The sequence below is a fragment of the Delphinus delphis genome, chromosome 13, assembly GCF_949987515.2.
Source record: "Delphinus delphis chromosome 13, mDelDel1.2, whole genome shotgun sequence".
NCBI classification, from domain to species: Eukaryota; Metazoa; Chordata; class Mammalia; order Artiodactyla; family Delphinidae; genus Delphinus; species Delphinus delphis.
In genome coordinates, this window is record NC_082695.1 from 63,770,990 (window position 1) to 63,795,017 (window position 24,028).

General features: G+C 40.4%; 1 protein-coding gene and 1 long non-coding RNA gene across 2 annotated transcripts in view; one reads left to right on the plus strand and one right to left on the minus strand.

Moving 5' to 3' along the window:
* SMAD2 (SMAD family member 2) overlaps positions 1-18,014 on the minus strand; it is a 95,227-nt gene extending 77,213 nt beyond the window's left edge. The window contains exons 1-2 of the mRNA XM_060029011.1: positions 17,627-18,014; positions 17,272-17,355 (exon numbers count right to left, since the gene is read on the minus strand). The gene's annotated coding sequence lies outside the window, so the exon portion shown is untranslated. The remainder of the gene's footprint in view (positions 1-17,271; positions 17,356-17,626) is intronic.
* A 220-nt stretch (positions 18,015-18,234) lies between these two features.
* Positions 18,235-21,112, plus strand: LOC132436631 (uncharacterized). The gene is made up of 3 exons (XR_009521822.1): positions 18,235-18,479; positions 18,900-19,057; positions 20,759-21,112. It is a non-coding gene; the product is annotated as an uncharacterized lncRNA (long non-coding RNA).
* The last annotated feature ends 2,916 nt before the right edge of the window (positions 21,113-24,028 follow it).

Genomic DNA, 24,028 nt, shown 5'->3' on the forward strand with positions numbered 1-24,028 from the left:
TGAATTCCTACTCTGTGTCACAAAGCACGCTCTAGTGGAGCCAGCTATATAAACCTCAATACCATGTGACAGTCTTATCCAAGCACAGAGAACATGCTTATTAATTCAACCTTTGGAAGGGAGAGGTATCACAAAAGCAACACACAGCGGAAGTGCGAATAGAGAAAGAGAGAGAGAGAGAATACCAGGCAGAAAGTTCAGCAGGTTTTCAAGAGACAGGAAACGTTTTAGGAGTTACCCCAAAAAATGTAGGTATTACTAGAACTCAGAGTACAAGGAAGCAACGTGGTAGGAGAGAGGGGAGAGTGAGGCAGCCCAGTTTAAAAAACTGAAGACAAGTTAGTGCTAATGTTAGTATTACTTCAGTGATTTCAGAAACAATTCACATGTTATTGGCCAAGTGGATGTGGACAGTTTAGGGAAAAGGAGGATTCAAGAATAATGGCCACTAACCAATGTAACTGAGCACTGTGGAATGATGCACTAATCCCTATTCAGAACACAGAAACAGAAGCAAATCTGAAGGCTAAGGTTACAGGGTCAGGATTAATACATGGCTTTACGTAAGTAACTGTGTTCATCACATAACCAGGGTGCAGCAGAAAATACAGCAGAGGCTCAGAAGAGAGGGTAGTCAGGGCAAGAGAGCACGCCCAAGCAAGGCAGAGCTAGTCCTGCGGAGAAGGCTTGGATTTTGAGGGCTCCGCAGGCACTGTTTCAGCCCCACACCGATTTTATCCTTAGAACAAAACTCTTCCTCCGTTACACGAGGGATCCCTGTTCCTTGCCAAAAACTGACAGAACAAGCAAATGTAACAAGACTCTATCTAAAAGTGCCTATAACTTTAGTTTAATTAATCCATCCATGAGAATTCAGCCTAGGAAAATGAATAAAAATTAAACTTTTATATATGCAGCAAAAATGAAAGGGATTCCCAGTGTTAGGAAGAATCTGAGTAAACAGGTTCTCTGTTAGATTTCTGTTAGAAATGTTTCTTGTGAGTTAAGATGTATTCTTGGGGACCTGAAAACTTTCTGTAAAATCGTTAAAATTTTTTTTCTTCATGGAAATGAAAACATGAAATGTTTACGCCTATTCTGGGTCATCTGAATAACCTCATGACCTAGTATTGCCACATGATTTCAATGTCCCATGTCTTAGAAGAGCAGTTATGACCACTTTGGAACTATGTGTTCATTTAAAGTTACCAGCCTTAACTTGTCACGTTTTAGTAATCATGGCTGGCTGACTCCTGGCTAATTATCTCTGGAGAATTTTTCAATTATGCAATAAAATAATATTTTTCAGTAATGCTGATAATACACTTTAATTAGCTGAGCATTTTAAATAGCTAAGGTATCATATTTAGCCAATAGTTTTGAAATGTAAACAGACTGAGTTTAGGTTTTTTACAAGGTATCGACTCCTCCATGTTCCCAGTTGAAGACAAAATGGAGTAAGAAAATAAGAAAATTAGATTTATGATCAAGTTATCGAGATGTGAGTCATTTACATAATATACAGATTTCCTTCAATAGTGTGGCAGCAAGCTCTCTACTAAAGTTAGAAATGTTTTCCCAACATCTGCAAGAATTGAAAAATAAGTTCAGATTCTAACTCTGTTCCTAATTCCAGCTATAACTGATACTTATACAATGCAAGTTTCAACAGAATAGGAAGACTATCTTTACAGCTAAGTAAGAAAGCTTATCAAGTGATACCTTAGTAAAATTGGGATTCCAAGATTACTCACTGGAAAGTTTCAGTTAAGTAAGAGGTCTGATTATCCTGAACTAGCAAATAAAACCTTCAAATTATTAATAACTGTAAAATAGTTTTGCAAATAGCATTCTCTACATGTCTTATTAAACTACGGTTCATTTTCTTTGCAGAGTCTTCAACTTGCTGTTCTTTGCGTACTGTTTTTATTCTGATATAAACCCTATCACTGAATATGTATTACAAAAAAATCTCCAAATCCTTAGAATGTTTTTTCATTTTCTTACATTGTCTTTTAGTATATACAAATTTATATTTTAATATAAAATCTTTTATGACACAACTTTGCTTCTTTTTAAAGAAATCCCTTTCTGCACCCAAATACAGCAGGAAATATTTATTGAGTGCTTACTCAATGACACGTTAGTGTAATAGTCTGGTAAGCATTAACTCATTAAATTCTCATAAGAATCCAGTGGGGTGGGTACTATTATTTACCAATGAGGAATCTGAGACACAAAGAAATACCCTGATTTTATAAAGATATTGCTCCCTCTAGATATTCTTGTAGATACTTTAGATTTGCCTTTCACACTTAGGCGCCTAACTTATCAGGAATTTCTTTTTAAGGGTTGAGATGGCGATCTAAATATCTCCTGTAAGGACAGCTTATTTAATCAGCACCATTTATTAAATAGTTTATCTTTCCTTTACTAATTCAAAATGCCACTTCTGTCACATACCAAATCCCTATAAATACATGTCTGATTGTGGACTTTATATTCTGTTCATTGGTATGCTTGTTCGTATCTACACTACTACTACTACTACTACTTTCAAGCAAGTTTTGATACCTACAAGGTGAGCGCTCCCTCATTTTTCAAATTTATATTAGTTATTTTAATTTGAGCTTGTCAAATTCCACCAAAACCCTATAGCACTTTGGAAGTGCGATTAATTTAGATTCATTTATGATATTGAGTATTCCTATTTATGAAAATGAGATATTTCCATTTATTTTGGACTTAATACCCATCAATAAGTTGTCTAATTTTCTGTACATCTCATTAAATTTGCTTATTCCTCCATCTTGGGTTTTATTGTGGCTGGAACATTAAGAAAAAAATATTTCAGTCATACAAAAAAATCAATACATTGAAACACCCTTGGATCTCCCATCCAGCTCTGTCAACTCTCAGCATTTTGCAGTATTTGATCAGATGTAAGAAATAAGACATGATAGATGGATATAGCTGAAGTCCCCTATGAACACCTTTATGATCCCACTCTCCTCCCTCTTGTTTCTCAGGGAGAGTCACTATCTTGACTTTCCCCCATGGTCATTAAAGGGTTTTGATACATATGGTATCCATACAATAAAGTTTTGCACATTTTATAAATTTGTGTCAAACTTATAATATAGCATATATTATACATATATAATCCTCAACTCTAATGCATTCATTTAGCTGTCATATACCACTCCATTATATGACTCTATCACAGTTCACTGTCTAGTCTCCTTTTGGTTTCCACTCTTACAAGCTGCCATGAGTAGTCTGGCATATATCTTCTCATTCGTATATGAGAGCTCTTTAAGGACAGAAACTTCTGAACTTCTTGATCAAAAAAGAAGCTCCACAGCGAGAAATACAATTTCACACTGCAACCTCACACACACACACACACACACACTCTTAAGAGACATTCTACCATATGTTATCCTCTGCCATTTCTCTAAATTGAGGGTTGTAAACCCTTAATGAATATGAAATCAACTTAGTTGATCCTGAGAAGTATCTTTTTTAAAAGAACAGAAAAGAAAAAAAAAGAAAAACAGAATACAGTAGAAAACAGAGCGCACTCAATTATTTCAAAAATTTTAATTCAGTCTGTGTCTCATGTAAAACATATTTCCCACCATAGGTCTGTAAAAACACATATGAAAACCACTGCCTTAGGACAGATACCAAGGAGTTGAAATGCTGCATAGTAGGACATGCACATATACAACTTTACCAAATACTATCAACATGGTTACACTAATTGTCATTCCCACCAAGGAAATATGAGTTCCTATTTTACCCAGTATCACTAACACATTATTTGGTCCCTCAAACTTTTGTCAAAAGGATGGGGTGCAACACAGAGCGCTGTCGATGTTTAGCACTTCCCCAACTACTAAGAAGTTTGAGAATATTTTCATGTTTACTGACTTTTCAGGATCGTATTCCTTTGAATCATTTGTTCACATTCACCATCTTTTTCTTAATTCACAGGAACTATTTATATATTCTAGATAATAGTCTTTTGTTAATTACACATGTCACATGTATCTTCACCTAGCAAGGGACTTTTGATGGCCTTTTTTATACTTAAGTAGCTCACTTTAATGTGCTCAAATTTATCAGTATTTTAATCATATGTATATATTTGTACCTTCTTAAAGATCCTTCCATATGCTGTCACCTTTTAAAAGTCAAAGTGTAAAGTTTTGCTTTTCACACTTGTAATTTTTTTGTGTGTATGATGTGAGGTAGGTATCTTCCCCTCAACAGAAATAATCAAGTACACCAGCAGTCCTATCCCTTTTTCATTTCTAACACATTTGTGCCTTCTCTTCCTCCTCTATCAAACTTAGTCTTTTCAACTTAGCACCTTATGCTTAGTTGTTCCAGTTATATCTATTTTTCCCCTATTAATATTTCTCAACTTTATTTCCTTCCTTTTTCTAACTCATTACATTGTATAGTTAACTTATTTTTCTTTACTAAGTAAACATTCTTAATTCTTTAATACACATTTAAGGTTGTAAGTTTCCTAGATAGGCAAATGAACTTTTGTTGTATCCCAGTTTTCTTTGTTTTTTTGTTTTTTGTTTTGCGGTACGTGGGCCTCTCACTGTTGTGGCCCCTCCCGTTGCGGAGCACAGGCTCCGGACACACAAGCTCAGCGGCCATGGCTCATGGGCCTAGCAGCTCAGCGGCATGTGGGATCCTCCCGGACCAGGACATGAACCCGTGTCCCCTGCATCGGCAGGCGGCTTCTCAACCACTGCGCCACCAGGGAAGCCCTGTATCCCAGTTTTGATAGTATTTTCATCATCCTAAACATTTTCTAATTTTTATGAGTTGCTCTTAAATTTAGAAGTATGTTTTTTTCAGCATACAACTGTGGATTTGGGAGCTGTTGTTGCTATCCTCCTGTTATGTTTCTAACTTAACTGCACTAGGGTCCAAGGACATGATTTTTAAGGTACAAATTCTTAGGAATTTGTCAACATTTGCTCTGAGGTCTAGTACATAACCAAGTTTTGTAAAATTCCATGTGTACCAGAAAAGAATATATTTGTAATTGTTGCATGCTTGCTAACTGCACATTTCCAGTGCTGTAAAACCTTATTTTTTACCTATCTCTTCTTAAATTACTGTGAGGTATGTTAAAATCTCCTACAATGATTATTACACATTTGTTGACTTACCCTTATAATTCTGCTAATGCTACCGTATAGACTGCTATAGACTGTCCCTACCACACCTGCCCTGCCCTGCACCCAAATTCACATGTTGAAACCTAATTCCAATGTGATCGTATCTGGGGGTGGGGCCTTTGGGAAGTGATTAGGTCATGAGAGTGGAGCCCTCATGAATGGGATTAATGCCCTTATAAAAGACACCCCAGGGAATTCCCTTGCCCCCTTCTGCCATATGAGGTTACAGCAAAAAGATAGCTGTCTATGAAGTAGGAAGCGAGCCCTCACCAGACACCAAATCTGCTGGCACCTTGAACTTGGAATTCCCAGCCTCCAGAATTGTGAGAAATAGATTTCTGTTTTTATAAGGCACCCGGTCTATGGAATTCTGTTACAGCAGCCCAAATGGAGTTTATGCCTAGTACATCTTTTTGCATCTTTTCCCTTTACTTTAAAACTGTGTCATCATAGTTTCAAGTGTATCTACTAATAAAAAGCATTTAGTTAATTTTTAATTTTTCATTCTCCATTAACCAGCAAGCTTAATCTGAAATTATATATTGGTTTATGGAGATATTTAAGCTTATTTTCTATCATCTTATTTTGTTTTCTAATTCCTAAGCAATTTCTTTGCTTCTTTTTTCTCCTTTCCTGCCTTCTAGTTGAATGATCACATATTCTTTATTTCCACCGCCTCATCCCCACTGATTTGGAGTTATACATTCTATTCCAATTCTTTCAGAGGGTTATCCTTAAAAATTTTTAATGGAAAACTTTAATCAGTGGATTGCAAGTGCAGACAGCAAACAAAAAACAAACTCAACACACAATAAAGGAATTTAAAAAGAAAAAAGAAAAGACTATTTCATGAGGATAGGGAGAAGAGTAAGAAGAAAACAAGCAAAATTTTGATAACTGGAAAATGGATGGATGAGTAATAACTGTGAACAGATCAGAGACTACTTACTAACTCTAGGCTACCTGTGGAGAAACATCCTGATTTACACAGCAGAATTCTCAAAAGGCTAAGTAGCAGACACCACCAGTCACAGCAGGAACTGAGGGCCAGAAGGAGGAAGGAGATAAAATAGGCAGGATTGGGTGAGGGATATTTGAGAAGCAATCAGATACTTAGATCCACTTCCCCACTCTATGCCACTGGGTAACTGCTCCTCTCCTCTCCAGAAGACTAAATGTTTATTCTTGGCAGAGAGTAAAACAGTCTACCTGTACTAGGAGATGGCCTGGGTCCCGTTAGGAGAAGAGAGGGAGTAAATGAACATAAGCACACTAAAAGCAGACACTCCCAACCCCCTCCTCCACTGAGTTCTGGCTCCCAAGATACTAGCAGCCAGACCTTTACCCATTTAGTCAGATCAAGACTCCTCTCTGGGTTACCTGACCAACCCAGGAGGAAAAACATACAGATACTAATATTGAGAGTTTACCAACAAACGGTCCACTCAGATCACTCTACAGTGAAACTGAAAGAAGACCCACATGCTTAGTTTCCAATCAGCTTTTTAGACCCCCACCTTCTTAATCAAGAATTACTTGGTTTATCTGAGAAAAAATGCAAGCAAAAACAGAAAAATGCAACCTTCAAGAAGTTTGAGACTATACAGAGAAAGAAAACATCGTCAAAATCATCACTATACCCAGAGAAACAAGAGAGAATATAGCAACCCTGAAGCAAGAGCAGCATGTTCTACAAAGGAAACATACTTTACAAAGGGAACATTCAAAGTGTAAAAGAAAAGCTCTTGGATGACTTGATAGCAGAAATGGGGGGGGGGTACAACAGAAGTGTGGGAAGATACAGTATAGGAAATCTCCCAGAAAGCAGAACAAGAAGATGGAAAATAGTGGAGAAAAATGAAGAAAATTAGAGGACCAGTTCAGGAGGTCAAATGTCCAAACAGAACTTCCAGAAAGACATCAGAGATGATGGGGGGGGGGGGATTATCAGTCAAAGAAATCAAGAAATATCCCCTGAACTGAAAGATGGGAGCTTCCAGATTGAAAAGGCCCATCAAGACCCCAGGACAATGGATGAAACACATCCACATCAAGGTTGGTGGCTATGAAACTTCTGAATGCTAAGAAGAGCCAAAAGTCTCCAGGGATAAATTTTTTGAAAGGTCATACAGAAAAGAATCAGAATGGATTTGATTTTCGCAACAGTAACACTAAGTGAAGTCAACAGAGCAATGCCCTCATGATTCTGAAAAACAATTATTTTTAACCTAGAATTCTATTACCCACCCAGGATCGAATAAAGGTATTTTCAGACATGTAACATCTCCAAATATTTTCCACACACACTCTCTCTCAAAGGAAGTCCTGAAGGATATGTTTCATCAAAAGAAAGGAGAGCAAAAGAATAGGAGATCTAACAAAGGAGAAAGGCTAAGGAACCCCATAAGATGACAGTGAACCCCATAAAATGACAGTGAAGGGGGATCCGAGGACAACTGCTGTGTACTAGGTGTAGGCAACCAGTGCAGATTGGAGCAGGTTCAAAAACATGTAGCAAAAGTAATATCAGGGGACTTGCCTGGTGGCACAGTGATTAAGAATCTGCCTGCCAATGCAGGGAACACAGGTTCAATCCCTGGTCTGGGAAGATCCCACATGCCGCGGAGCAACCAAGCCCGTGCTCCACAACTACTGAGCCTGCACTCTAGAGCCCGCAAGCCACAACTACTGAGCCCACATGCTGCAACTACTGAAGCCCATGCGCCTAGAGCCTGTGTTCCGTAACGAGAAGTCCGCACACCGCGACGAAGAGTAGGCCCCGCTCACCGCAACTAGAGAGAGCCCACTCACAGCAGCGAAGACTCAACGCAGCCAAAGATAAATAAGTTAATTAATTTTTTTTTAAAAAAGAGTAATATCAGGCTTCTCTCTAAAGTGGACAAACATCGTAAAAGTCAATGGAAGCATGACTTTCACTGATGAGACCCACTATGATCATGGTAAATGCTGAGAGTAAATGTGACAGTAAAGAACCACCTGGTATGTTTTAACCAACTTCGAGATTTCTGACGCTACAGATTATAATGCAAAGGAAAAAAAATCCGGCCTGATAAGAGGAATTCTCATGCATTCAGACTTGTTTATATATATATATGGAATTTCTTTAAGCCAGAGCCATTCAACAGAAATAGAATGCAAACCACACATGTGATTGTAAATTTTCTATTAGCTACATTAAAAAAGTAAAAATAGTTAAAAGTAATCATTTTAATAATTTTATTAATATACCCTACTATATCTCGAAAATATTATTTCAATGTGTAATCAGTATTAAAAATGGAGATATATTACACTCTATTTTTAATTAATTATTAAAAATCTAGTGTGTATTTTACAAATGCAGCCCATCTCAATTTGGACTAGCTATACAGTTCAAGTGTTCAAGAGCCACATGTGGCTAGTGGCTAACTATTGAACAGAGCAGCTCTAGAAGGATACAGAACTGGGTAGCAGGAGTTAAGAGATCTGAAATATTTACTATTTTGTCCCTTTTGAATTTTGCACCATGTGCTCTTACTACCTATTCAAAAAATGAATAAAGTACATTCCCTAAAATAAATAATACAAATGTAGATATCCTCTGACCTACTTCTAGAAATCTATCCTATGTATGTGTATAATGATGTATAAACAAAGTTATTTATTACAGCACTATTTTTAATACCACAAGACTGGAAATAAATGTCCATCAACAGAGGACTGATGAAATGTATTATAGACACCCATACAGAAGAATACTGTGCAACCAAAAGAAAAAGTTTAAAAGTACTCATTATGTACTGACATGGAATAATCTACAAGATGCATTATTAAGCAAAATACAGAACCACTTTTTGTACTAAAAGGTAATATATGCACAAAGTTGCTCACATATGCATAAAATCTCTGGAGCAATACAAGAAAACCTAGTAATGCTACTTGCCTTTGGAAAGGCAACTGGGTGGCAGGGACAGGCTGGCAAAGAGACTTTTCACTGTATATCCTTTTGTATCTTTTGAATTTGGAATTTTGAATCTGAATACAATAATGTATTACCTATTTAAAAAACCCACTATGCTACATCTAGCTAGTGTCTGCTTTTTATTTACCCTGCTTGGCCTTCATGTGATATTTAAGTCCCTCTACAAAAACACTACAAACTAGTGTTTTTCTAGTTTTTCCATAGAGAAGCTTGAGGCTTGTTTTTCTCAGAGGCCACAGAAGTTTCAATGATATCGGAACAGAGATATAGATATATATATATTTTAGTATACAGTTCCCAGAATTTTATCTCCTTTCCCCAAATGGCATTACAACCCCAGCCCCAGCTACTGCATTATTTATCTAATAAATGCCCCAAGGCCAGCTTTTCCTTGACACTAACTGATTTTCTAAATTTCTGGTACCTGGGGACTTTTCTCTCCCTCTCACCCCTCCCTCTCTAGATCAGCTATATATATATAAAAACCAAAAATGTTTTACATTTTATCCAACATTTGTAGCAGGAGGAATGGGCCTAATCTATGTCTCTTTAGGTGATTTTTTAGAAATCTAGATAAAGAGAGTATAGTCAATGATGCAAAAACACTGAAGAAAGTAGTACGATAATGGAGAAAAGACTGCTAAACTTGGCAATTCAGAATTCAGTGATGACTTCTAAAAGGGCAGCAGGAAGGCGAATATGAAAAAGAGTGGCAAAAAACACTTCACAAGGTTCAAGTTTAGAACAAAGGAAGTCATTACGTATAGAAAGTAAATGTAGATTTCAAATATCTTCAAACTGCAAATACAAAACATTCTCCAAATACCTATATAAATATTTATTTCAAAAGAAAATCAAGTTAGATATTTCAACATAAAATACTTGAAATGTGATGGTGCTGCCTCATAACGAACACCTAAGTTCCTGCTGAAATAGTATAAAATCACTATTAGATTTTTGGCCATCCACATTTAAACATGTATCACACGTTTACTAATGACCTGGATTTTTATAATTGTTTTAGTCAAAGAAACCAGGACAATAGAAAGCATTAAAAAAAAAAAAAAGTAAAAACTAGTTTTAAGAACAACCACCAAAAAAAACCCAGATTTCTCAATTCTCACTGTAACTATGCTTTTTTCCCAAAGTTGTACGCTAGTAAGGAAAGACACTGCCAACTGGAAACCTAAGTTGGCCCCATGGAGAGCGATGGGTAATGTGCCTTTTAAAAGCAAAGAGAAAACATTCATGTGTTCAGTTTTATGGACTGTTAAAACGTAATGTTAGAGCTTGAATTTAACCCTAAAAGCAGGTCATTACTTCAGTGAAAGTCCCCATTATATGGGGACTGCTGTGTAAAGAGACTCTATCTGTTCTTTACTTGAGTTACATTCCTTTCACCTTTAATGAGTTGTGTGGAATCCATAGGTCTATATTCAGCTTGTAAACATAAAACTACATACTAGTTTATCATCCCTGGACTGTGAAAAAGGATCCAACTATTAAGAGACTACACAAGCCCAGACTCAAATCAGCACAAATATTCAGTACTCCAATCTCCCTTCAAACTCCCAGAGTCTGTATTGACCTTCTGCTGAAGCAACAAATTACACCCACATCAACTGGGTACAAGTCCTCAGGGTGTAAAAGTGCAGTTAAAGCAAAGGCTAGAGTAGCACTGCCCAACACAACTTTCTATTAAATTAAAATTAATTAAAATTAAATTCAACATTCACTTCCTCAGTCACAGAAGCCATATTTCAAGTGCTAAATAGCCACATGTGGCTGGTGTCCACTATATTGAATGGTGTGGGTCTACAGAAAGTTTCTTCTCTACGATCTACTACTCCTCTAGAGCTTCAAAGGCTTCCTGGGGGCCAAAGAATGAGAGGAAAACTGAGCAGGCAGGGCTTCAGCAACTGTCACTTCCCTTACATTTTGAGATTCTGCATAATGCTGTTGCTGTTGCTGGTAGGAGCCTTCTCTCTGGTTGCTGTTGTGTGCATAAAGGTATGTGTGTGCATTAGGTTTGAAAACTAGTTTAGAGCAAATATGGCCAACGCACAAACCTCAGGCAAAAGCGGAACCCTCCTGATACTTAAAACATTTTATAAAGAAAAGTTTAATTGGCAGGCTTACATGAACTACAGCCTAACCACCTGTCTACAAAGTAAAAGGTTGGTCTAAACATGAAAAATTTGCATTCACTGCCATAGATAGAGCGCCTCTAGTCAACAAAAAAGTTTCCATAGTTCATTCAAATCAAGGAAGAAAGCCCATGGGCCCAGCTTCCGTTGCACCATTCATCAGGAGTTTATTCTGTGAACTTTGAAAACCAGATTCACCTCCCCACATTTTATAATGAAGGATGATTAAGACGGAGCATTTCCTTAATATTTACAAGTCCATAACCATTATCCCGTTATAGAATTTTTGGAAAAGCTGAAGTAGCATATGCAAATGTACTTTATCTTCAACGGGCAAACTACAAGATCACAGATTTACTATGCTACTTCCTCAGATCGAGTTTCTGAACTGAAAGACTCAAGGTAATAAATCTGATGAACTTCCAGTGGCTCCTCCCAGTTATTCTTCAGCCATTAAACCTGAAGCTATGCCCTCCCGCCGAAAGAGAAGGGAGGTCACAGTAGGGCACTACAGGTTTTCAGATGCAAACTGGACATGTGTACTGAACAGATCAAAACTAAAGTCTGCACTCACTTTCCACTGTTCTAGTCTTGAGGCCAAAGTAATTCTGAGATTTTGAAAATTACAGAACTATCTGGAAGAATTTGTGACAAGTTGACAGTAAACTCACAAATTTTAATGAGAATGAATCACTTCAGGACTTATTTTCTTAAAAGCACAAACTTAAAGATCTAAATTACCAGGCATCTGTCCTGTCAGTGTGGCTCACTTATATCTAAGAGGAACGCGTACACACTCTAGAATGTAAGGCACATATGTGAGCCACAACTACCTTAACTACCTTAATATTTCTGGCTAACTAGCCAAACCAGAGGCAGGGTCTAAATCCATCTGGCTTGGCAAAATTACATTCTCCCTACATGAAATTACTGAAATTGAAGCTCAGAGCTATCCTTGAGATGTCTACCTATAATCAGCATTGAAATATGTCCTAATTGAACACATCACAATTATATCAACCTGGAGTAATGATCAAAATTGATCAGAGAGGGCTTCCCTGGTGGGGCAATGGTTAAGAATCCACCTGCCAATATAGGGGACACGGTGAAGTTCAAGTCCTGGTCTGGGAAGATCCTACATGCCGCGGAGCAACTAAGCCCATGTGCCACAACTACTGAGCCTGCGCTCTAGAGCCTGCGAGTCACAACTACTGAGCCCACATGCTGCCAACTACTGAAGCCCACGTGCCTAGAGCCAGTGCTCCGCAACAAGAGAAGCCACCACAATGAGAAGCCCGCACACCGCAACGAAGAGTAGCCCCTGCTCGCTGCAACTAGAGAAAGCCCATGCACAGCAAAGAAGACCCAACACAGCCAAAAATAAATAAAATGGAATAAATTTAAAAAATTGATCAGAGATAAGCAATAAGCCTCAAACTGTGCATTTTTAAACAAAAAAGGCTGGATAACTTTTGTACTACTGGTTTAAAAACAAAAGACCCTTTTCTTTTTTCCAAATAGCTAAGGCTATAAATTACAAGGTCACCAATTAATATTTGATGGAGTAGATGGTTTAGAAAGTAACCCTGAGATAGGAAAGATGAGGATCAAAAAAAATTACCAAGGCTAATATTGGAAAGAAGTCACATAAAAGAAGCATGAAGCCCCCAACAGACAGACTAGTCAACTGTCCACACTTGTTCAGTCCTAGAAATCTCTAGCATATTTTATCCTAAAACCTGAGTGAAAAGTTGTACACAACACCCCTGCAGACTGACAAAAAAATGACTTACTCCGAAGAAAAGGTGTGGCCTGGGGTGCAACACCATTTAGATCACCTTTCTTTACTACTGGCCTAGCATGAAAGATTTTTCAGTCTGGAATCACGGCACTCTGAATGGCAAAACAAATGAAAAGCACCTTGGTCAGAGCAGGTACTTTGGATCTGTCATAAGTCATTAGAACCATGTTCTACCCCTTTAAGAACATTTGTTAATCATCCCGAATGACAATCTAAAGTATATTATGTAGATTACCGCTCTCTTTAAATAGATTTTCCCAAATATGATTTAATCTAATCGATGAACTTTCATTACTATGTTTTCAGGTCTGGTCCTGCACTGAATGGTTCCAGACATGCTAGTTAGGCTCTGAGTATTCGTTTTTTGTGTCTTGTAGATTATCTCCATTATCCTCACCAGACTGTTATCTGTTTTTCCTTAAAATAGACAGTAGGCTAACAGTTCCCCATCCTCCTACCCCACCCCTCACTAGACTCCCCTCAACCTCCCACATGACCCACAATCTACTTGTCTCTAATCTACTATGGGTTTAGAAGCAAGATAACTTTGCTTGTTAGAAACATTTGAAATAAATGCCAACAGGTTCTAATTAAGGGTCACAATCTCTCTCCTATGACTAGAACTGAAAGGTATGGACTAGGACAATTTGCCTACCTTAGACCTTTTCGCTAAGTGTCTGTTTCTCAAATGTATTTTATAATAGATCAAGGAGAAGAGTGTAGGAAAATCATCTGAATTAGAAAACAAGTGAAAGCTACAACCAGAAGAGAACAAAGGTCTTCTGAGAAGACCCTTAGTCTGAGGCACTGTGCTTAGGTATCTTCATCACAATCATTTACTCTTTGTATGTAATAACCTTAAGAGGAAGGTGTTATTACCTCCATTTTCAATCAGAAAACCAAGGCTCAGGAGTTAAGTAATTTGCCCAATACAGTGACTGAGAAACTGACTATACGCCTAGGTCTCTCTGACGCCAAAACCCAGGGCCTTTCCATTACACAAGATTGCAGCCCAATCCTTTTTCTCGGTTTAGCTAATTGTTTTTATACTTTATTTCTGATACTTTCATTAGAACCTGACCGATTCAGGTTTGCTTTCTTTCCCTAACCGGTTTCTATAAAAGGCAATGGATAATCAAACTAAGGCCAAATTAGGCTTAGCTCTACAAGTGTTCACCTGCTCAGCAACAAATATACTTCTGAAAGACTAGTCATATCTTCAATTTGTAGAGATTGTGCAAAAATGGTGACAAGTTCCCCCACCCCAAAAAAATACACTACCTATTCCCGGTGACAATATGAGTTAACACGTGACACCTTCCCTAGTGCTGTCCTCTAAACTCAAAAGAAAGCCGTGCAAGCATACGTTAGGAATTGGCTCAGTCCTGAATTTGTACATTAACATGATCTTCCTACTCTAAACACTGGAGGACAGGACAAGGAGATATGAAGATTTTCCACTTTTCTAATCCCATCAAGGAACAGGGATACACTTGTTCCCTGTTACTTCACTGCCTAGTTCAGGGCCTGACACACAGCAAAAGGCTGTTTTACTGTTTAATAAATGAATAAATGTTACCTGTTCAATAAATACAAGTTAGTTGTTGAATAAATGCATAACCTCTCCTGAACTGGTTTTGAAATCTTTTTATTTCACATTTTCTGACATACCTTTACAATGCAATACTTACAATCTTTCCTCTTACAGATAAAAATGGCTCCTCTACTCCCATCAAAAGACATGCCCCCCGCCATCCTCTAAAAATGACTCTTGTCCCAAGAATAAGAATGAGACTCCATCTGCCAGACTGCACTAAATACGACTTTTATATGCATTACAAAAACACCTGTGTAAAAAAGCTGCTACAAAACGAGAAGTCCTAAAGTACAAAGCCAACAAAATCAAAACCAAGCAAGAATAAGGAGTGCTTTCACACCTTTAGAAAAGCCAAAGCTGAAAATATTTGCAAAATGTAAAAATTCAATAGGTCTTTGATCAGCAGGTTATGTAACTAAACTATTTTTCACTCACGGATTTTCCCCCAATGTGAAGTAACAAAATTTTAGCAACATGTTTGTAATATTTACAATATGAAAATGAAAAGGGGACCTTTTGCCATCTTGAAGTAGAAACAACCTTTGTTCTTACTAAAGAGAATTTCTGCTGAAATATACAAAACTATCCCCAAATTCCTACTTAAGAGTTAAAGCACACACCAAGCCTGACAAGCCACAAACAACAGGAAATTACTCTGCACAGTTTCTTACAAGATTCTTATTTCATGAACCTTACAGATTGTGTGTGTAGAGATCTGACCATTTATGACTAGGCACAGGTTAACTTACAGCCTTGAAAAACCAAACTTTGTTGAACTCCTATAATGTGAAATCACTGTACAAGGTAAGAACGGAGTATAAAAACCAAGTTCTAACAGCAATTTCTTACTAAAACAAGTCCAGAAATGGATGTTACCAATCACATTACATTAATTAAAACAGACCAATGAACTACTTTAAACTCAATTTTAACATTAAGAGTGTAAGTGGGTAATCACCTTAGATATGCCCATAGACTTGAACTATTCTTACTTACTACCACAGCTAATTTTATGGCAAAAAAAAAAAAAAAACACTAAGGAACTTTAAAAATAAAATCAGTGTTACTTCCTGAATTTAATATAAATGTTTTCTAAATGACCTTTTGGTGGAGAAAATTCTATCAATACCCTGTATGGTTTTTTAAGGCAAATGAAAAAAAAATCCTCCAACCATGATACATTTATGAAATCCATTTTACATTATTTCTCCCATCTCTGTGTATATTTGCTTCACTTATTTATTCACATCAAAACTTACCAAATTTAATTTAATTATTTACCTTACACATGTATGTGAGAAAAACTTTTTTTTAAAGGGTATCAAAACTAGAAAATTAGCTAATGTATTTTCAGAATAATAGAAAATGTATTATCTTATTAGTCTCAAGGAAAGCACCCTTACAATCAGTGGTGAAGGTTCAATTCACATGAAATCAGAAGAAAAGGAACTAATCATTCAGAATTCTGGAAATTAATTCAAATTTCAGGGACCATTTTTGGGAAAATGGAGTTTGCGTGATCACTTGTTTATTTATTAATTACTTGCGTCGTTTTAAAAGTTTAAAACACCAAAATTTAGGATACTCCAAACTGTAACAAACATGCCAGGACTTAGATGGAAAATGCTACTTCATTTTCGTTTTACCTGGAAATTTTTTTCTTTTTAAATAAAGGTTTAGTTGACAACAAACCGGTAGTATTTAGCTTTTAAAGGGTCAGGAGAAAGAAATAACAAAACTAACCTAAGTACTGTCTTTCTTTTGTTTAGGATCAAAAGGAAACCATAACCACAAAACGGTTAAGTAAGTAAAAGACGAAAGTACTCAACCCAAGGGCAGTATCCCCCAGGAGAGAACAAAACAAAGTTGCAGATTTGAAAACCAAGTTTGAAATACGTGAAATCAATCAGCGTGCTCTCTAAAGGCGTGTGATAAAAACAAATAGGCTCCGCTCACAGAGCAACTTTCACAAGCGAGTAGAGAAGGATCTGGACAGAGTATCAGCCGTGTGCGTGTTTGTGTGAGAGCACACACAAGCGATTCTGAACCCCGAGACCAGAATGGTTAACAAAGGTTACAGCACCAAAAAAAAAAAAAAAAAAAAAAGTGGAAGCAAAGTATCGCACGTTCCTAACTCGGCTTCCCAACAACTCCCGAAACCAGAGCTCCGTTCCTCCGGGCTTTGCAAATCACAACCACAAACTACCGAGTGTGTTCGCGGCGCAGGGGACGGGCCACAGCCGGCCCCCGCCCCGGGCAGCGGGCGGGCGGCAGCTCCGAGCGCCAACCCCTTCCCTCCAGCTGCCGACCCCGTCCCTCCGGCTGCCGGCCCCGTCCCTCCGGCTGCCGGCCCCGTCCCTCCGGCTGCCCCGCCCTGCGCTCCCGCACCCCGAGGGCCCGGCGCCCCGCGGCCCCGACCTCGCCACACCCCAGCCCCCGGCCCCCGAGGCCAGGTGACGCGGCGAGCCTCACCGACCCGAGCCCCACATTGACACACCCCAGCCCCATGGGCCCGCCGGGCGCCGCGGCGTTACCTGCACCGAGGCTCCGGGTCCCGCCCCGTCAGAGCCGGGGGTCCGGGACCTTTTGTTCCTTCCTCTTCCGAATGGGATGAGGGGCTGGGAGGGGAGAGGGGAATGGGCGATTGGAGGCAGGACTGAAATCACTCTCGCGGCCGCCCGGCCACCCGCCCCGCCCCCCAGCCGGAGCCCGGCAGTCGACCCCGGCGCGCGAGGAGGGGGCGCGGGCCCGGACGCCGCCCGCGGGAAGGAGGGGGTGGGGACGCGCGTCCCGCCACCGCCCCTCCTCCCCTCGGGCGCGCGCCCGCCTCGCCCCCACCTCGGGCGGCCGGGACGGCCGAGTCCTCCCCCGCTGCGCCCGCCGGCCCACCTCCGCTTCCGCCCTGCGCCCTCCGCTGCCGGCCGCAGCGGCGCGGCGCACCCACCTCCGGGCGGCTCGCTCGGCGCTCGCTGGCTGCTGGCTGGGAGCTGCTCCTCCGCCGCCGCGGCCGAGCGGTAGACCCGCCTCCCACCCCGGGCCGCGAGCCCCGCCGATTCGCCGGCGCAGCCCCGGGGCTGGCACCCTGCCGCCCGCTGATTGGCGCCCCCGGCCGCCCGTTAGGGCGCGAGGCACGCCGGCCGAGCGCAGCGCTCGGCGCGTACGGAAGAACGGAGGAGGGAAAGAAGGAGGCCGAGCGCCCGGGAAAGGCCGGGGCGCGAGCGGGGCTCAGAGAGTCGCGGGCCACTACCTCCCCACCTCCTTTCCCTTCGGCCGCCCCGCCCTCCCGGCCGGACCGGCGGCGCGTGCAGCCAATCAGCGCACGGGGTGCTCGGGGTGTGAGCCGCGCGTCGGGGGCCTCGAATCGGAAGGGAGACGTCGCTCGCTGATTGGTCCCGCCTCCCCCGTAGAGCGTGAGGCGAGGCGTGGCCGGCGGGGCGGTGGAGGAGTAGGCAGGGTGTGATGCCCGCGGTTTCGGTTGGCTTAGTCTCCTGCGCGGTCCCACGAGAGGCTCTGGGAAGGGGAGGGGAAGGCACGTAACCTGCTGCGCTAACGACCACCCGTCCCTCACTACCTCGGCCCTGACCTCCCTCCCGGTCTCTCGCCAGCGCCACTGGGTGGGGCCTGTCGGGGGCCGCCTGGCCCACCTTCAGTAGTCAAGCCGGGAGTGGATACGTGCTCATCCCCGGGGAAGCCCAGAGGACGGGACGAGCCACGGGCAGAAGAGGTTTCTGCAGAAGCTCGGGTACCGGACCCACTCTGGGCGCGCCCTTCTGCGAATGAGTGGGCGGGGCCCTCGTGGTGGTAAACGGGGGCGGGGTCCGAGATGTAAATAAGCCCAGGGCTGAGATCTTTTCTGGGATGTAGGGCCAGGGAAAGGGGATGCCAGGTATTTTTCTTTAACCGGAACCGTCGTTCTGTCTTCGTTAAAAATGGTGCTAGTAATGCATGCTCTGAATGGTCTTGTGAAGTCTAGAACATAAGTGCCTGGCACGATGCCCCTCAATTGCTGAGTTATCTTCCCTTCCCCTTCATTTCTGCACTGTTCAGGCGCTGTTAGGCCCCATCCTCGCTCATCTGCACGACAAGCCGCTAAGCCGCTGGCTTCGCAAAGCTAGTGGAGTCATAACCCCAATCGGGTAACTTTGTCACTTTTACCTTACAGACACCCGAGCCTCTGCCGAAATATTGAACCCAACCAGTCACATCAAGCATTTATTAAGCACCTACTGTGTTAGGCAGAGAGCACCGTAGAACTGAAGGTGAAAAGAAACTTAGATCTCAAATCAGTAAGCAGGAAGTACCAAGTGACCACTTCAAACAGTAAGACTTCTTGAAATATATTTTTTTCTGAAGTGAAGGCTTCCCTGAGGAGGGTACCTTCAGTTGAATGTGGAGAGATACTTGGTCATCCTCTGAGTCTTACAGGTTTTCCAAATATCCTTTAAAAATCTCCTGCATTTCCTCCATCTCTCTCCTCAAACATGGAAGTACTTTTCTCATCGAAAGTTTGTGATGAAGAGCATGTTCCAAATATGTGACCTTTGGCAAGTGAAACTCACCTGCAATGATAGCTACTTAAATATAGTTGAGTGATGATTAAATAAAGTAATAATTATGAAAGTGACTAGCACAGGGCTAAGTTAAAAGAAAACCAATAATCATTATCCTTTCTTCCCTTCTGTTGCCTGCAACACATATGCTAAGATGAACCCATTCAGCAGAAATTCTACCTTCAAAAGTTTACCCCCAGGGTGGTGTCTCCCATTGTCAGTTTAGAGGCAGCTCTACTCACCCCTTTTTAAAAACAGCTTGCGAAGGGGATCTAGGAAGCCAATCGGTGGAGCTGTTCCACATCCTAATACTTCTCTTTCCGCTTCCCAGAGCCACCAGGGAGGATGTTCTAGGGCAAAGGCTATTCGATTTAGAAGTAGGAGGGCTGTTTATGGTTTTTGGTCCTTCTCCCTACTAACACAGCCAACAGTTTTTATATGAAATGGCCTATAAAAAGCTACCCTGGGTCACACAAGTATTTTCTCCTATGTGACCAGGGTGTGCATTTGGCTGTCTGTGTGGGTGAATAGAAATAGAAACAGAAGCAGATCTGGCTGGAATTCCAGAAGAATCTGCTCCCAGTACAGGAGTTAGGTACTTTGAGGGGCACATTAATTCAATGGATCATATGCTTGAGGTCTAAGACCGTCTCTCCAAAGTGTCAGACTTTGGATCCCTAACTCTTTCATTTAGGAAGCCTTCCAGGATTTGTAGGATTGAGGAAAGGGGAGGAGGGGCAATCTGGCTACCAATGCAGTCCCCAAAAGGCTTAGAGAAGGAGCATCCCTTCTCAGCTAGAAATGCATCTAAGCCAAAGTGGGTCAAGATAGAAACTGAAGGCAGATGGAGCAGGGATTGCCGTGGCAACAATCAACTTGGAAATCCACTAGGGTATCTCAAGACCTATCAGTAGGTCCCTATTGTATAAATTATATTGAGTAAGTCTTATGTTTGTATGGATAGACACCTTGTTTAACCTTTTGTTGTGCATGATACTGAAAAATCAAATCAAAATCAATTCAGAATCTATTTAAAAGTAGTAAAATGTACTGGAAAGACATATAAGGAAAATGGTAATGGTGGTTGCTTCTAGAAAGAGAACCTTGAAGTCATGAGTGGAAAACTTAAATTTTATCATTAATTCTTCTGTAGAGTTTTAAAGAAGATATATATGTGTATTTATATATACACACACATATATATGTACGTATATATATATATCTATATATATATATCCATGTATTGATTTTTCAAAAGCTAGAACTCATATTCAAAAGCTAGAACTCTGCTAAATTTGTAAAGCTTTTCCTGGTTACTCCAGCCCAAAGGATATCACTCACCTATAAATTTTCTCTCATGGTCAGAATGATTTACATACCATGACTTTGCTTTGAGTAATGTCTTGATCTGTTAGTTTAGTCTTGAGCGGGTTTCTAACTTCTCATGTGAATGTTTTGTCTCACCATTTAGATTGCAGATTCCTGAAGGACAAGGACGGCAAGCATCTTGCTCTCAGTTGTTTCCCCACAACCTAAGATAAAAAATACCACGTAATTGAAGAAGTGTGAAATACAGCATTTGTATGGCAGAAAAAGGCTGTATGTGTGTCAAAGGTCTGCAAGCATTCTACGTAGCTTTGCCCCATCCTTCCAGTTTGTAGTTACCCTCAGTACAACTATTGAGTGTCTTGTCAACATCCAATCTCTATATATGCTCATCCTCGTGGAACTAAGTTGCAGTGAGTATTACTACATCTTAAAGAAGGATCCAGTTATTTGCAACTGATTAAATGAGATAACCTAAGTACAAAATGTAAAGAACAAATGTGTGGGGTTACTTTTGTTGTAAATGAAGAAATCCAACACAGCTGGATTTTTATCTCAATACAATGAAATTTGATATTTTAAATGAACTTATGTTGAAGATGTGTCCACCTGCCTCTACACACACACACACACACACACACACACACACACAGAGTCCTCATTCACATGGTAATTTTTATTAAGATAAAAAATATTTAATATCTGATGGGAAATGCTGGAGACAAGAATATAGCATATACAAGAAAAAAATTAACTTCAGCAAATATTTATCAGGTATCTGTTATGTGCCTATCATAAAAGCATTGGTTTTTCATGGTGGAAAGTCCTCATTCCATGGCCAAAATCACTCAAGAAAATAAAACGTACAAATAGGTTTTTTAGTTTAAAGGTAATGACATTGGGAGAGAAGCTGGCTCTGGTTGAGAGAAAAACATTTGGAGAAAACAAATTATATTTCTCATCGTTCTCCAGGCATCTGATAATTAATATTATATTTCTTGTCTGTACATTTAAAAGCATAAAGAATTACTGGATAATTTATCATTGGATAGTTAATCCAATGATTGTTCAAATACTACTTGGAAAATTATGCAGTGCAATGAGCACTCCCATAAAGGCATTTAAATGGTATCTGAGATCTCCATATTTTGGAAAAAACTAAACAGGGGCCAATGTCTAAACCCTGGAAGAACAATGGACAAATTATTCAAAGTTCTATTGTGAGAGGGATAACTTGGTAGTCAGATGTCAACAATAGGGCCTTATGCCTTGATTATAATTGTCTGTGTGTGACAATATTGACTGAGCCAGGCGGCTGCTAGGCAGGATAAGTGTATGAAGGTATAATACTCTTAGAAAATTTCAACCTTATTAGCATAATTGCTCTGATGAAGACTGAAGAGCTTATTTAACATAACTGACTAGAGTAGACAATAGATGCATAATCAGTGTCCTGATGATTGAATTAATGAGCCCCAATTGTTTGTCCTTACTGTAAGGAGTCCTCAGCTATGAAAAAGACATTTTGCTGAAAGAGTCTGACAATTGTGTTAGCTGATGAGTGGCCAGAATGTAATTAATGATGGGAGAGAGACAATTACTACTGGGTTCTAAAGACTGCAATTGTGACTTTCAAGGGGTGAATTACATAGCTACATAGAAGTTTCATATCAGCTCCTCCTTGCCTTCATACAGTAATGGAGCCTGATCAATGCTCTTATTTTGCAGCTAAAGAAACCGAGGCCCAGGCTTTTCCAGAGACCCATGACCACTTTGTGTCAGGGGTTATACACATAGTGTCTTACCTTTCCTGCTCTGATACTGCCCACTGACTCTTTGACCTGTCCCTGATCTACAGCCTCACCTATGCCTTTGCTACTCTCTTCAATCTCCCTTTTACCTTCTATGCATATGTCCAGACCAACTATTTCACAGCTAAAATGGGGCAAATTTCCTCTCTCCACCTAAACCCCAACGCTAGACAAATATGTCTATCTCCACATCTATTCTCCCAGGCACCTCCTGTGGAAGACCTGCTCCTCCTTCTGGAAGAGGCTTTTTCGTCTACCTATTCTCTGTTCCCTTGACCACCCAGTCTAGATTAGAACCACCCGCTCCACACACGCATTCCAGTCACACTATCATATCACCTTTTAAAAGTTTTCTTTAAAACTCTTTATCATTATCTAGAATTATCATGTCCACTATTTCTGTACTGTGACTTATTATTTGTCACTTCTCCCTGCTGAATGTAAGCTCTTTAAGAGCAGGAAACATGTCTGTTTTGTTCACCAGAATATTCCTACTGAAGCATGTCTATTTTGTCCACCATATTATCCCTACTTCAAGCATACCTGGAGGCACTCAATACATATTTTTGAATGGATCGATAATTTTCCCTCAAGCTCAAAGCATGTGAAAAATAAACTCATCATCTTCTGTTTTCCTTTCTGGGTGTGTTTTAGCCCAGTTCCCTAGAAAACAGACCCTGATGCAAGGATGCTGGTCCTTTCTTTAGGAGATATTATCCCAGGGCAGGAACAGGGAAAAGGCAAGGAAGAATGGAGAGCTATGCACAGGGATGCATTACTGTGCTGAACACTGCTTCATGGAAAGACTTGAGGAGATACAGCCAATCTCTTGACAGCTGCAACCACTTGGCCAGACAGACAATATGGAGGACTCATGCCTTGGAACATTCAAGGAAGAGAGGAATTTTATCTTTGTCTCCTGTCTCTTTGTCATTGGTCAAAGCTTGTCCCACAGGGAGCTAACTTTCCCATACTTCCCAGTTGTGTTATCCATATTCTTTGATAGTCACTCAGAAAGCAGGTCCCTGCCCTGGAGTTCAGAAGTGGTGGGAAGAGACTGTTGGTATGTGGCTGGTCATCCTTGGGCTGTCAAACCACAAGGGACTTAACTAAGTCGCTCATGGTGGCAGCTGAGACAGGAGCAAGAGGCCCAAAAAGCCTGAGAAGACACATAAACGGGGCCTAATGTAGAGTACTTGTTACCACAACAATGGTAGGAACAGGTCTGTTTGATTCGCTGCATTGTATCAGCACCTCCCACAATAAGTGATGATTAAATGTTTGTTGAAGGAATGCATGCATAAATGGCATCACCATCTCTTGATTTACTTAAGCCAAAATCTTGGAGTCATCTGTGATCTTCCTTCTTAATTCCTATATTGAGGACAAAAATTCCTCTACCTCCTTAATATATCTCAGATCTAATTCCTCTTGTTCAAGCTCACTGCCTTGATTCATAACTTTAGCATCTTTCATTGTAATGCTTGCTATAGCTCCTTAATTGGTCTTCCCGTCTCTGGTATTCCTCTCCTCCAATTCTTCCTCTTTCCTGGCAGAATTTTCTAAAAATTATAGTGTGTTTTCTTTTCTTTTTTCTTTTTTTT